General features: G+C 35.9%; 1 protein-coding gene and 1 long non-coding RNA gene across 3 annotated transcripts in view; both read right to left on the bottom strand.

Annotated features, from left to right (window-relative positions):
- LOC141406200 (uncharacterized) overlaps positions 1-14,162 on the bottom strand; it is a 29,564-nt gene extending 15,402 nt beyond the window's left edge. The window contains exons 1-2 of the long non-coding RNA XR_012413340.1: positions 14,085-14,162; positions 10,134-10,202 (exon numbers count right to left, since the gene is read on the bottom strand). This is a non-coding gene — a long non-coding RNA (uncharacterized lncRNA). The remainder of the gene's footprint in view (positions 1-10,133; positions 10,203-14,084) is intronic.
- The window catches only part of Glut4EF (Glucose transporter 4 enhancer factor), a 564,138-nt gene that overhangs the window by 311,372 nt on the left and 237,787 nt on the right, over positions 1-14,979 (bottom strand). The window lies entirely within an intron of this gene.

Raw genomic sequence — 14,979 nt, 5'->3', positions numbered from 1 at the left:
TACTACAAGAACGGCAAACTTAAACTTGAGTTGAAGCACTCGATCAGTAACAATATTTTGATTGGTTATTAAGCGTTGATATGACTTGTAATTGATTCATAGGTCTATTACAATTGGTTCATAGGCCTCTGGAATAATTTTTCAACCGATATTCATTTCCCCAAGAATTAGGTATTTAAGGGGTTTCTCGGAATTTTGTGGCCTTGTTTCAACGTATGAACTTGCCGACAAAAATATCGGGACTGTTTGGGGCATACAAGTGTTGAGCTTTTGTGGAGTAGGTACCTGCAGGAATGGACCAACGTAGTCCATTTTTATACCCTCAGCCTTTAGGCTAAAGAGGGTATTTACACTTTGATACGACCAAAAATGTGCCTCATCGAAATAATGGTTTTAGACCCCAAGTATGTTTGTACGATATCCGTTTCAGACAATTTTGAGTAGATCTAGCAATGTCCGTCCGTCTGTCTGTCTGTCCGTCTGTCTGTCTGGCTGGCTGGTGCGCACGATAACTCTCGAACGGATCAATCGATTCGGTTCAAATTTTGGGTATCGAAATATTTTGTCCAGATTCGATTTAAGTTCGAGGATGGGCCATATAGGTCCACTCCTTCAGGTACCTCCCCCACAAATGTTCAAAAATTGTCGCAAAACTTGTGCGCACGATAACTCTTGTAGGGAATAACCGATTTTGTCTATACTTTACACATCGTGTAATTTCTACAAAACTTAGATGAGGTTCCAATATGGACTCAATAGGTCCACTTCTTCGGGTACCTCCCACACAAAATTTCGGAAAAGTTCAGTTTAGGACCTGGTCTCGAATCGCTTTGATTTTTGTTTACGCAAGTTGTATTCGCGGTACTCTATACGACGCTGTAAATCTCATTAGGGGCAAGTCCATACTTCCTGAGAAAATAGGCTGAAAGTTACAAAAAAACCATATGACACCGTGTGTAGTGGTTGGAGCGCAAGATAACTATCGAACGGATCTGCCGATTCGGTCCAAAATTTGCTTTCGTAATATTTTGTCTAAACTTAGTTCAAGTTCAAAGATGGATTATATCGGTCCACTCCTTCCGGTACCTCCCCCACAATAGTTCGAAAATGATCGGAAAATTTGTCCGTACGATAACTCCTGAAGGGAGTAACCGATTAGGTCCATACTTTGCACATTATGAAATTTCTACCAGACTTAGATGAGGTTCCAATATGGACTCAATCGGTAAACTCCTTCGAGTACCTCCCACACAAAATTTCGGAAAAGTTCAGTTTAGGACCTGCTCTCGAATCGCCTTGGTTTTTGTTGTAACATCTTGTATTCACTGTCCCCTATGCGAAGGTACAAGTTTCCTAAGGGGCAAGTCCATACTTCCTGAAAAAATAGTCTGAAAGTTGAAAAACAAACCTTATGACACCATGTTTATGGGTGGAAGCGCAAGATAATTCTCGAAACTTAGTTTAAGTTCGTAGATAAGCCATATCGGTCCACTCCTTCAGGTACCTACGCCACAAATGTTCAAAAATATTCAGAACAAGTAAAAACGTATCAGTCGGCTTTGCCGACAGAGATATACCCTCAGCCTGTGCAAATTGAAACACTTTTTTCACAAAAAACTTATGTATTTTGGGGGTTTCGAAATTTTGGTCGTATGAACCGACAAAAATGTTGATTAGGGTTAAAGTTCAAAAATTTTGCGGAAAAGGTACTTAAAGGAATGGACCGACATATACCATGGGGGTGCCATAAGGGGGTTTTACACCCTTCTGGCTGTTTTCTCAAGAAGTATGGACTCGCCCCTGAAACAACTTTTACCATCGTAATTGAGGCAGCGAATGTAAGTTGCTTCAACAAAAATCAGAGTGATTCAATAGCAGGTCTTAAAGTGAACTTATCCAAAATTTTGTGTGGGAGGTACCGGATGGAGTGGACAAATATAGTCCGTATTCGAACCTGATCTATATCTGGTAGTTATTATGAGAATGTGTAAAGTATGGACCAAATCGGTCACTCCCATCAAGAGTTATCGTGCGCACAATTTTTCCGAATATTTTTGAACTTTTGTCGGGTAGGTACCTGAAGGTGTGGACCGATATGGCTTATCTACGAACTTAAAGTAAGTTTGGAAACAATATTACGAAGGCCAAATTTTGGCCGGAATCGGCATTTCCGATCGAGAATTATCTTGCGCTTCCACCCATAAACATGGTGTCATAGGGTTTGTTTTCCAACTTTCAGGCTATTTTTGCAGGAAGTATGGACTTGTCCCTGAGGGAACTTGTACCTTCGTATAGGGGACAGTGAATACAAGATGTTACAACAAAAACCAAGGCGATTCGAGAGCAGGTCCTAAACTGAACTTTTCCGAAATTTTGTGTGGGAGGTACTCGAAGGAGTTTACCGATTGAGTCCATAAAACTTACAGCGTCGTATAGAGGACAGCGAATACAACTTGCGTAAACAAAAATCAAAGCGATTCGAGACCAGGTCCTAAACTGAACTTTTCCGAAATTTTGTGTGGGTGGTACCCGAAGGAGTGGACCGATTGAGTCCATATTGGAACCTCATCTAAGTTTGGTAGAAATTACATGATGTGCAAAGTATGGACCAAATCGGTTATTCCCTACAAGAGTTATCGTGCGCACAAGTTTTGCGACAATTTTTGAACATTTGTGGGGGAGGTACCTGAAGGAGTGGACCTATATGGCCCATCTTCGAGCTTAAATCGAATCTGGACAAAATATTTCGATACCCAAAATTTGAACCGAATCGATTGATCCGTTCCAGAGTTATCGTGCGCACCAGCCTGCCAGACAGACAGACGGACGGACATTGCTAGATCTACTCAAAATTGTCTGAAACAGATGTCGTACAAACATACTTGGGGTCTAAAACCATTATTTCGATGAGGCACATTTTTGGTCGTATCAAAGTGTAAATACCCTCTTTAGCCTAAAGGCTGAGGGTATAAAAATTGTGCGCACGATAACTCTTGATGGGAGAGACCGATTTGGTCCATACTTTACACATTCGCATAATATCTACCAGATATAGATCAGGTTCGAATATTTGTCCACTCCATCCCGTACATCCCACACAAATTTTTGGATAAGTTCACTTTAAGACCTGCTATTGAATCACTTTCATTATTGTTGAAGCAACTTACATTCGCTGCCTTAATTACGATGGTAAAAGTTATTTCAGGGGCAAGTCCATACTTCTTGAGAAAACAGCCCGAAGGGTGTAAAAACCCCCTATGGCACCCCCATGGTCTATGTCGGCCCATTCCTTTAAGTACTTTTTCCGCAAAATTTTTGAACTTTAATCTTAATCAACATTTTTGTCGGTTCGTACGACCAAAATTTGAAAAAATTTGAAACCCCCTAAATACATAATTTTTTTGTGAAAAAAAAAAAAAAAACATTTCAATTTGCACAGGCTGAGGGTATATCTCTGTCGGCAAAGCCGACTGATACTTTTTTACTTGTTGAAAGTAGATTCGTTCAAGATTCGTTTCATTCTTATTTATCATGCCCACCAGCAATTTTAGTTAGTCACTCTAGAATTTATTGGACCATTATAGAAAGAGGCATAGATTTTCCCACGAAAACCATAATATGGCTTAAAACAGGATCAGCAGGAGTACGTTCGTTTAAAAAATCAAAAAGATCTTTAGACTGCCGTGAAACTGCACTTAACGAAATGTTGGACTTTTGTAAGGGAGGTATCCGAATATGTTGTCCGATATCGACCCTCTGGCAGGTTGACATACATTTGAAAGAAATTTTATGATGTACAAAGCTTTGATTAAATCGGATTCTCATTTTGTATATTATCGAGCTCATCAGTCATTTTAATTGATACTGAGTGGGTTTATTACAGCCTTTGGTCCATTATTTCAGGAATTATGGACTTCCCCCGAGAAAAAAATGTACTGTCGTAATAGTGATACCTGAAGGTGTAGCACTATACAATCAATATTCCACCCTAATACATATATACTTTTTTAGAAATATTGCGATTTCCAATGTTCTCTTGCGCACCAGCCACAACACATAGTTACAGTTTTTACGCCGTTTTCTCAAGAAGTATGGACTTGCTCCCGTCGTAAGGGGGGCAGCAATGATACGAGAGCAGTTCTTAAACTATTTTTTTCCGAAATTTTGTGTGGAAGATACCCGATGGATTGGACCGATATTGTCCCTATTTGAACCTGATCTATGTATGTCTGGTAAAAAGTTTACGATGTGTAAGGTATGGGTCAAATGGAGAATTATCGTACGCGTAGTATCTTTGGAATTTTGGACCAAATCAGTGGACTCGTTCGAAAGTTATAAGGCGCTCTAGCCATCAATACGGAGAGACGGACATGGCTAAATCGACTGAAAATTTTCTGCAGCGGATTTCGTCCAAATATACTTGGGTTCTAAAACTGTTATTTCGATTAGGAACATTTTTATACCCTCCACCATTATATGGAGGGTGTAACTAAATTTATCATTCCGTTTGTAACACATCGAAATATTCAATCGGAGACCCTATATAAAGTATATTCTTGATGAGGGTAAAATTCTAAGTCGATATAACCATGTCGGTCAATAATGTAACTGAAACTCTCAAAATATCGCGATATGGGGGCTATACTAAATCATGTACCCATACTTTTCTGTCGGAAATTTTGACGTATCTGACATACATTTCTGACGTATATTACATACGTCAGAAACGTCATAAACCTAGCCAAAAACAAGGTTTTTGACAGAATAAACAATCAGTTTTATAAAGTCGATGTTTTTTTAAAATAATTAGAGATGGGAAATGGGTAAATACCCAAATGGCAAATACCCATTAAAATGGGTAAATTGGGTACAAATGGGTAAATAGGTAAACAGGTATTTACCCAATTTGTGGGTATAAACTACAGAAACTAAAATCATGAAATAAGATGCGAAAACGCAGTGTTTTAGCAAATTTTAACTGACTATGAATAAAATTACCGTTTTTGGATGCATGGCAAGTTAATATATGATGAATTTTGTCCATAGTTTGGTAAATCTCTCATATATTGTGACATCATGTTTTTGGTATTTGACAACTTTTATAGCAGTTTGTTGTGGTTCTTCTTGCAGAAAATCATAAATGCTGGATCGAAATCCAAAAGTTATGATATATCAGATAGATTAACGCACGATTTCAGGCGATAATCTTGAGATTTAATTCCTCCTTGACAAAGCTATAATTTTTGCATTCTTCGCTAATATTTTCGCACAAGCAACTCCAACGACCGATTTGACGTATAAAAAGTTTAGTCAGCGTGGTTTTACAGCTTTTCTGGTATTCTTTTTGATTTCAAAAAAAAATTTTATTTACCCAAATAAATACCCAAAAAAGGTATTTATTTGGTATTTACCAGGTATTTACCCAAGTTTTGGGTAAATACCGGGTAGAATCCCATCTATACAAATAATAAAACTAATTTTTTATTTCTTTTGAAATCCTATTTTATTAAAACAACAAGCAAAGATTTCACTCTAAAATATACATTTTATATATATTTTTTATATTCTAAGAGCATTATACATAATGTGTTTATTTCTTCATCCGCAAATTCTTTGAATCATATGAAAAGTAGTGGTAGTGTAGATGGCGTGCTAAGTGCGTAATCCAATTTATTGTTCAATTATTTCAGTTTTTAAAAATATTAATAAAAATATGCTTTTATTTTGAAAACAAAGGTGCCGAGGGTCTTCAGTAACAAAGAGAGGCTTGCAGAATTAATATTAAGTAAAAAATAGAATGGTAACCTACATTTTTTGAGGTTTATGACGTTTACTACTCTTTATACGTTTTCTACGGGTATATGACGTTTTCGACGTTTACAACTTTCTGACCGTCGAAAATCAAAATAATCATTATACAGACCATCTCTGCCCATCATCGAACTTGACCTGCCTGCAAACCAGAGACGCATTTTCCCAAAATTTCCGCGTCCTATCTCCATTTTTGTGGATGCTAGAGTGGTTACAATAGACGGACGGACATGCAGGGATCGACACAGAATTTTACCCTGATCACGAATGTATATATGTATACTTTATAGGGTAGCAAATGTTTATTTCAATGCGTTACAAACGGAAAAGCAAACTTAAACTTGCGACCTGTAGCGTGATTGCAAGGTTTAGATGGGCAGAAGTACAGACTGTCGTGCGGACGGGCGGAAATTGCCCCATTCCCGATAAACGTTTTGAGTCCTATGCCAAGTTTACACTTGCGCTCCAAAATCCACTGGATTTCACGAAATCCTGAAATACATCCCGGTGTTTATACTCATTTTTTGTTGATTTCAAACATATCACAATGATAAAGGTAGATGCATATGCGCAGCTGATCGAACATGAATTTTCAAAACAATTTATTGCAAATTGATTTAATCGTCAAAAATATACGACAATATAGAACTTTACAACTTTATTTGGAAAATTATCTACATATCGTATTAATTGTGTATAGTACTAACAAATGAAAAAAAAAAATATTTTATCGTTGAGACATCATAATAAATTTTGATAGATACAAGTTTTGCTCTGAACCTGCAAAATATTAGTACACGCAGAAAAATTTATGTTAGAAATATGTTTGGATCCAAACAAATATATGTTTGGGACCGGTTGCAAACAAATATATGTTTGGATCTAAACATAGTATGTTTGGGTGCAAACAAATATATGTTTGCAGCATTTTGTAACATATCTCAATTTGATATGTATGGGTAAAACATATTTTTTATGTTAGAACATTTTTTTCATGGGTGGAGAGAGGATGTTTGTCAACGAGAGTAATAACAGTGCTCTCGCGGCTGTGGAATGTTGTTTTATAATAAAGAGTTGTGTGTATTGTATAATAGAAGACGTAGAAGCGAAGAAGGGGGCTTTGGTGCTTTGATGGCGTGTATGCGTCAAACTCGTGTGTTTCTTGTTTTGTTGTTGTTAACCAATGTAGCAGACGAAAAGGATAAGAAGAAATGGTATGAATTATTTTTTTTTCTTTCTTCAGTGTTTTAGTTGCCAGCGTAGCGTCAAGACGGTAAAGTGAGTGAATAAATTTGTGTTTTGTGTTTTCTTAAAGAAATTGTGCTTTTAGTAAATTAAATGCCCAATACATTTTATAATTGAATCCGAAAGTTGAATGGAATTATTTTATTGGACAAGGAAGAAACCGCATTTAATATTGGTAAATACATACATACTTAGGTATATTTGAAATATGGCATATCCATATTTATTTATTACATTACATAATCATTTGATTTTAGATGCCGATTCCCCGCTGACGATTTTAACTATGAGGACAATTTGTTTTATTTCACAACTAAGGAGAAGCGTTCAACTACGTTTCTAAATATTTTTCCTTTTTAAAAGTGTGACTATTTACAAATTATTTCAATCAGTTTTTCTTTTATCAAAGTGTGTTATGTATTTCTTTGGAATTTTGTATGTACCTATGTGTTTGTTGTTCTTTTGCCTTCCAATAAAAAACCAGAACATTTGTGTGTATACTATAGAAATAGCCAGTGAGTTCTTACTGAGAGCAAGTGAGCACACATTTTAAAGTGTTTTACATTGAATTTTACGCTCGCTTGCTCTCAGTAAGCGCCCACTGGTGCATGTGTTTGTTTTTTTTGTGCCTTTTGGGTTTGTATTTTTTTGCACCCAAACATATAAAATGTTTGCACCCAAACATAAAATTGTTTCCACCCAAACATAAAATTGTTTTCACCCAAACATATCTTTGTTTGCACCCAAACATATATATCTTTCCACCCAAACATAAATATCTTTGCACCCAAACATATATATGTTTGCACTCAAACATATATTTGTTTGCACCCAAACATATATATCTTTGCACCCAAACATAAATATCTTTGCACCCAAACATATATATGTTTGCACCCAAACATATATTTGTTTCCACCCAAACATAAATTTGTTTGCAGACCCAAACATATATTATGTTTGGGACTGTTGCAAACATATATATGTTTGCTGCAAAATATGTTTGGGACATATGTTAGAGAGGCCGTTTTTTTTTGCGTGTACTTGCAGTAGTTTTTCCGTGTAGTGCTAAAAATGCGTTCCTGTACTCCGAAATCTAGCAAGACTTGCACTTCTCTTTAAACAAAAATAGCGCCGAATAACACCCTCTTCTCCTGTTTTCTGCCATAAAATTTTGGCCTAGTAGAAACTAGCAGCAAGCATGTTCATTGGCATCTAATATGATAGCTGATACGTTGATTTTGACATTATGCTGGAGTTTTTGCAATTTCCGTCATTTTGCCGTTCCCGTATTTTTTAAGAAATTTGTATGGGGAAGTAATTTTTCACAATTTGCTCTTTTTTCTAACATTACCATTAAAAAAGTACGGGAACACAATGAAAAATAGCATTGTAACAATGTAATTCAATATTTTTTCACATTGTTTACAAATGTTGAAATTAACATTTTTTGTTCCAACAATTCGCACATCTACCTTGTTTATTGTGATACGTGAAAAGTGTTGCAACTTTTGGTACTTTTTTAGGCAAAACCAAGGTGGTATATCTTGTGTACTGTGAGTTCGATGTTGATTTCGCTGAAATCACGAAATGAGATGATTTCATTTTTGTATGCGAAATCATGATAAATTTTGCTTGATTCCGCGCGAAATCACGAAACGCCTTCGAAATCACGAAACGACGCCGAATGTAAACCAAGCACTACTCAACTTTAGCGTTATTACATGGTTTACAGGGACAGACGTACAGACTGTAGGGAGGGCGGGCGGACGGACAGCAACACATAGCCAGATAGACTTATCTCGTCTAGAAATTAGTATTGCTATATGGAAAAGTAGGTGTATGACCATTATTACGACCATTAGTTCGTCAAAATCAACTTATAATACCCTTCCCAAATGGCGAGTAGGATATAATAAATAACAAAATAATCCGACCTTCCATGGTTACTCCTTCAAAAGAAGTGGAAGTTCGTTTGAATAAATCTGAAATCCTCAAAAACGTTAATGCAACAGTCACCTTCAAAATAATTCTTTAAACACAGGCGATCTTTAATAATCTTGTCAATCAGCTGTCTTAAACATCAAAGACGATTCAGAGTGACGAAAACACAGGCCTACATATTGTTTTTTATGCATTTCTACAGGTAAATATTTTATAGACCACCAAACAGGATTTCTAGTTGGAACACGAACCGAAAGGTCCATATGCATCGTCGAGACATGACGATTATTTAAAAAAGGCAAATTATTTGCCTCACCCCATATGCAGCATTGCAGAGAAGTCCAATACATAGGTCAATAAATATCACTTCTATTCCCATGCTACCTGTAGAATTAAAGACACATTTGTGCATGCAATCATGTCACCTCTTTAGATCGATTTGGACCTCAACGCTAATATAGAGTATGTAATACAAATAAAATTGATTACTTCGAAACAAAAATATATAAATGAAAAACAAAACAAAAAACAACTCCTCTTAAAATGGCAATATCTTTATACCTATTGTTAGCCGTCATTGAAATGACAAATTGATTTTTATTCTGACGTTGGCTTTTTTGTGTCTCCTTGGCTTTTATGTTTATGACTCAGAGAATAAAATACAAACAAACAATAAAAGTTCGATACGAAAATCAATTAAATTCTTAAATTACATCCAATGTATGTTCGAATGTCCCCGCGGTTTTTGTTTTTGTTTTTTTTTTTCTTTGTTAACATGGAAAAGTATTATACATGGGTGGTAATCGTGTTTATAGCAAGTCAAATTCAATATGGTATGCATTTGCAGTTTTTTTGGTTAGTTGAAAAAAGGCGCACCAAAACAGCTGGCTACAAATATCATCTATTCCAAGTGGGTTTTAAACGTTGGCGTTTTGAACACAAACTCCGGTGGAAGAACATTTGACCAGTATTTTAGTCATGGTCGCTGTGGCCAACCAATAACAAATGTTTGAATTGTTGTTATTATTGGCTTTTAATTTCTATTGACAGCTCATTAAATTTCATTATCCAGTGGCCATTTGATAATATCATAAACCGCAAATAATTAAGTTCAAAACTGAAATATTACTCACATATTAAATAACAATTGTATTTGTTTGGTGATGGGATGATTTTAAAGGGTGTGTCACCACTGTTCTTACCTGAAAAGGAAGAAGATAAAAATATTAATTTAAATTAACCATGTTTATATAAAAAATGGATAGATTAAAAAAATTAAAAATTATCCAAAAAATATTGATTACAATTTTCTGCACTTGAACATAAAGTCTAATAAATTACAGATCCTTAACTTACTATTCAAAAATATACTATTTGAATATAATACCAACTAATTCTAGGTTTTACAAAAGTTTGCTTTAAATATAATAAATGGCAAAACATGGTTCATTCCAGCTAAATAATGCATTCAAATTAATGGTCATGTAATTGAATTCACAATGAATATTATCATGGGTTAACAATAATATTTTGTTTTGTTTGTTTGTTACCGCTCCACAGATGTGTTCGATAATTATACAAATTTGTAGTTTTTTGTATTTGGCTCGATGTATTCATTATTTAACCAACAATTAAATAAATAATAGCTAATAGAATATCATGGAACAACAATAGCGGCAGCAGCAACAGCAGCCTCAGTACTACCATCACCAACAACCAAGGCAAGTAATGGGCCAACCAACAACTATCGGAAACACGTGGGATGGGGCGTTTGTGAATATGATGGTGCTGAGAGTTTTGTTAGTTGACATTTATTAGCGCTTTGAAGGTAGTAAATTTCTCATTCATTTGCACAATTCAATGTCAATGGCAATGTAATGTAAAAAAGTGTATTAGGAGGGATCGTTGTATCACCAATGTTTTTTGTTGTTGCATACTGTAGATTCACTTTGAATAACTTCAAACTTTTCATAACTAGTACTAAGGCTTATGGCATGTTTCACTAAGACGATTCGACTACAAATTCGTTCGAAATACTACCAAACGCCTGTTCAACCAAACAAGAATTTGGTAGTAATTCGAACGAATTTGAATTCGAATCATCTCAGAGAAACAGGCCATTAGAATGTATTAACGAAGCTATGATAAAGGAAAAAAAAAGGTGGAAATCAACCCAGTAAAATAAATTGAAAGTAATGCAATGTAGACTAGTTCTTTCACGGCATGTTTTGATGCAGTTCTAACGGAGTGGTGAAGAAGGCACTCCATTCCCAACATTTTATGCGCATTTCTCACATTTTAACAGCATCCGGATTCGTGTTTTACACAAACAATAAATTATTTTTATTTATTCTGGAATGTTTTGCAATGGCTTCTATTTTTATTGCATCTTTGAACTGAATAAAAACACATTCGGAAGAGTGCCCACTACTGTAGTGGGATTCTCTAACGCATTTCTTGGTTCTCGACAACAATCGGTTAAATTTAAATGCTTATAATTCCGTTAATTAACAAAGTTTGTCGGTAAGTAAGAAACCAAAATAAAGTAGTCGCTAAGTACTACCGATAGCAACAGTATTGTCAACATTCACTTTTGCTTTTCATTCATAATTTTGCGTTTTAATTTTACCGATTTTTTCGGTAAAAAAAAAAATGCCTTAGAGAATCCCACTACTGCTCTCGAACCGTTTGGATTTTTTTGCAACAGGTTGTTCTCCGATCTCATATTACGACGGTATACGTTTTTTCAGGGTCAAGTACATACTTCCTGATAAAATGGCCCAAAAGCTGTAAAAAACCTGCGATGGTGCAAACTTTGCATATCGTAATATTTCTACGAGTCGAAGTTGGTGCTTATAGGTCCCCTCCTTCCGGTATCTATATCTATATCAAACTATAGATCTCCTAATATTTTGTCCAATCATAGTTTAAGTTCGGGTGCCACCGTGCTGCAGTGGTATGCACACCCGCCTTGCACACATAAGGTCGTGAGCTAATATGAATCGGGGTGCACTCATTGATATGAGAGAAGTCTTCCTTGTCCCTTCTGGGATGTTTGTGGAACAATTATTATAGTTTAAGTTCGGAAATGGGCAATATCGGTTCAACATTTTTTTTAATTCTCTGTTCGAGAATCCGTTGGTCCTCTTTAAAGCGATATTATGTTTTTCGTAAGCAAGACCATACCTCCGACATAGTGGTCCAAAAGCTCTGAATTATACGGTGACAAACTGAAATGACTGGCGCCTGTGATATCTTTCGAAATGAGTAACTCCCAATATAAAATCCTCTTCCAAAATGGACTACGTTAACCCATTCCTTCAGTTACTTCCTCCGCAACACTTTTGAGCTTTACTGCAAATCCATATTTTTGTCAACAAGTTTTTGTACTTTACTTGTTTTTATTGGCAGCTCCCCAAAAAATATTTAGGGATCGCTCTACTCCACGCTACCTGTGGAAGCGTTGGTTAGCTTGTGGAAAACTGTTTAGGTAAGACAGAAACTATTTTGATATGTACATACTTATGGAACTACGTCATTTCATAGGAGCACTACTATAAACTTATGACAAACAAATTGCATTCACAATAACGTATACATCGCATATAGTTATTGTTAATTACACCGTGACTCAATGATTCACTTCACCGAAAACTCCCACATAAGTTTTCCAGATTTAATGATATTTTGCTTCAAATATTAATTAATACAATCGTAAAGAGCGACATAATTGCGATAATAGCATTCTTAATTATTTTTTAAATAACCAAAAAATTATATCAGTCATTTTTTTCATTCACTAATATATTTATGACACAAACATAAAATTGACCCCCAAATGCGGAAACAAATGACGAAACACAACACAATTGTACATTAATTTAGTTCTCCTTCATAAGTCATGCACAACATACACACAGGGGAAAAATTCTTATGCAATCATATTGAAATGCTATTGTTGCTCGCAACGTTGCCCATATCAGCTTGAAAGCAACCCATCAGTAAGAAGAATAGCAGCAGCCTAAGGCAGCAGCAGCGGCAGCGATATCGGCACAATGATGCAACGTCATTATAACAATTAACGCATTGTTAACAATTAAACACAATTATGACAGAAAGAACAACATTTATGAGTGTCAGAACCCCACATCATCTCTCACACATACATATGTACCTTATATTGTATTATTTGCACAGTGTTTTCTTGGTATAATTTTCAGGAAACTTGTTTGTGTTCCCGGAAGTGAAAAATTGTAAAATTCTTTATATTTAAGGAGGAACATGAAAAAAAGTTTCTTTATTCTTGCAGGAACAGAAAAATAAGTTTTTTCAAAACTCATGATGAAAAAAGGAATCTTTTTCTATATCAATTAGTTTAAATATACAATAACAAATTAAATTGATTCTTCATTAGTTACGTCCGATTGTTAGTTTTCGCCTTGCATTTAAAACTTAAATTCATTTCAATTTGAAATATCCCAGCATTTTATTTGTTTATCATTGGCAAAATGTTTGCAATCAAAATAAAAAAATGGGAGAAAAACATGCAGCATGCGAATGATGTATTTAAACGTAGCCAGTAGCTAGCTATTAGCACAGTAGTCTGTAGCCACCATCAACTACCACATCCATCCGTCCGCCTGTTTGTCTGTCTATCTACATACCTCATTCATTGTTAGTAAAAACTTCCGTAAACAACATTGTTGCAAATTGAACAACCAGCAAGACGGCGACAAATGTGCAGCATGCAATCTGGGTAGCAGCATCTTTTATTTCGGTTATGATCAACCGAAACAGAGGCACCACCTCGAAAAACAACAGAAAAGTGTCACCAGTAACTTAAAGCTGCCTGCGTCTTGCTGGTATTATTGGCTGGTTGGTTTGGTGACTGGCCGACTGGCCGACTGGATGGCTGGCCGGTTAGTTGGTTGGTTGGTTTGTTGACTACTACCACGACTAGCCCTGGTGGCAGCGGTTGTGGGGTATCGTTAACATTATCGCGATTAGAGTAAAACATTTTTATTTTCAATTCACATCGCACGCAATCAATTTTATTTTATTTTTGTTTTTGTAGTTGCACTTACTAGCTTCTGCTTATGCGTTTTCTACACTTGTAGCTTTTAATTTACTTCCCCAGCTAAGGGATCACTTGTTGTTTTTCCTAGATACTAACTCAGAGATAGGGTTGAGAACCATGAAAAACACCGGCAGCAAAGCTACCGTTTTTTTGTCATTGCGGCGACAACAATGGCAAACGATTATAATAACAACAACAACAACAACGATGACGACGACATCAACAACATGAAAACATGTTTACGCCAAGCGTACGATGCCGCTTTACATTAGGGTTCAGTCACAACACCCAATCTGCAAATAAAATAGACACATTTTTGGGCTAGGTATCATAAACAGTGGACCTAATTATTCCACTGACAGATCCAATTAACATAGTGTAGTTTTCTCGCTCTCTCCTTAAGTTGAAACGGCGAAAAGACAAAACTATGAAAATTCCCCGTGAGCTTTGTCTTGAATATTGCTTCCCAGCAAGAATTTGGATCCGATAGTCATTATTTAATCCATTACAAAATAATGTAACACGGTAAAAATACTTACTAAGTACGGTTGCACAGAGCTTGTGTGTCCGACTACAAATCCTCACCTTCCTCTCACCTTCGGCACGCGAGTTTTTTTGTTAACAATAAAAACAACAACATATCCCTCAGTAATGTTGGCGACATTTCCTGGGTATTTCAGCCATGTAAAACTTCTCTACAGGTGGTGTCTTAAGACACGCCGTTCGGACTCGGCAATAAACAGTAGATCCCATATCATTGAGCTAAAACGAATCGGGGTGCACTCATTGACATGAGAGAAGTCTCCCTTGTCCCTTCTGGGATGTTTGTGGAACAATTATTATATAAACAGCAGCTTAATTAATTCACTTAAATAAGACTGTGACAAATAAATTACCTTCGT

This window comes from Musca autumnalis, unplaced genomic scaffold, assembly GCF_047663935.1.
Source record: "Musca autumnalis isolate F117 unplaced genomic scaffold, ASM4766393v1 scaffold_1, whole genome shotgun sequence".
Classification (NCBI taxonomy): Eukaryota; Metazoa; Arthropoda; class Insecta; order Diptera; family Muscidae; genus Musca; species Musca autumnalis.
This window is presented reverse-complemented; position numbering and strand designations above follow the sequence as displayed.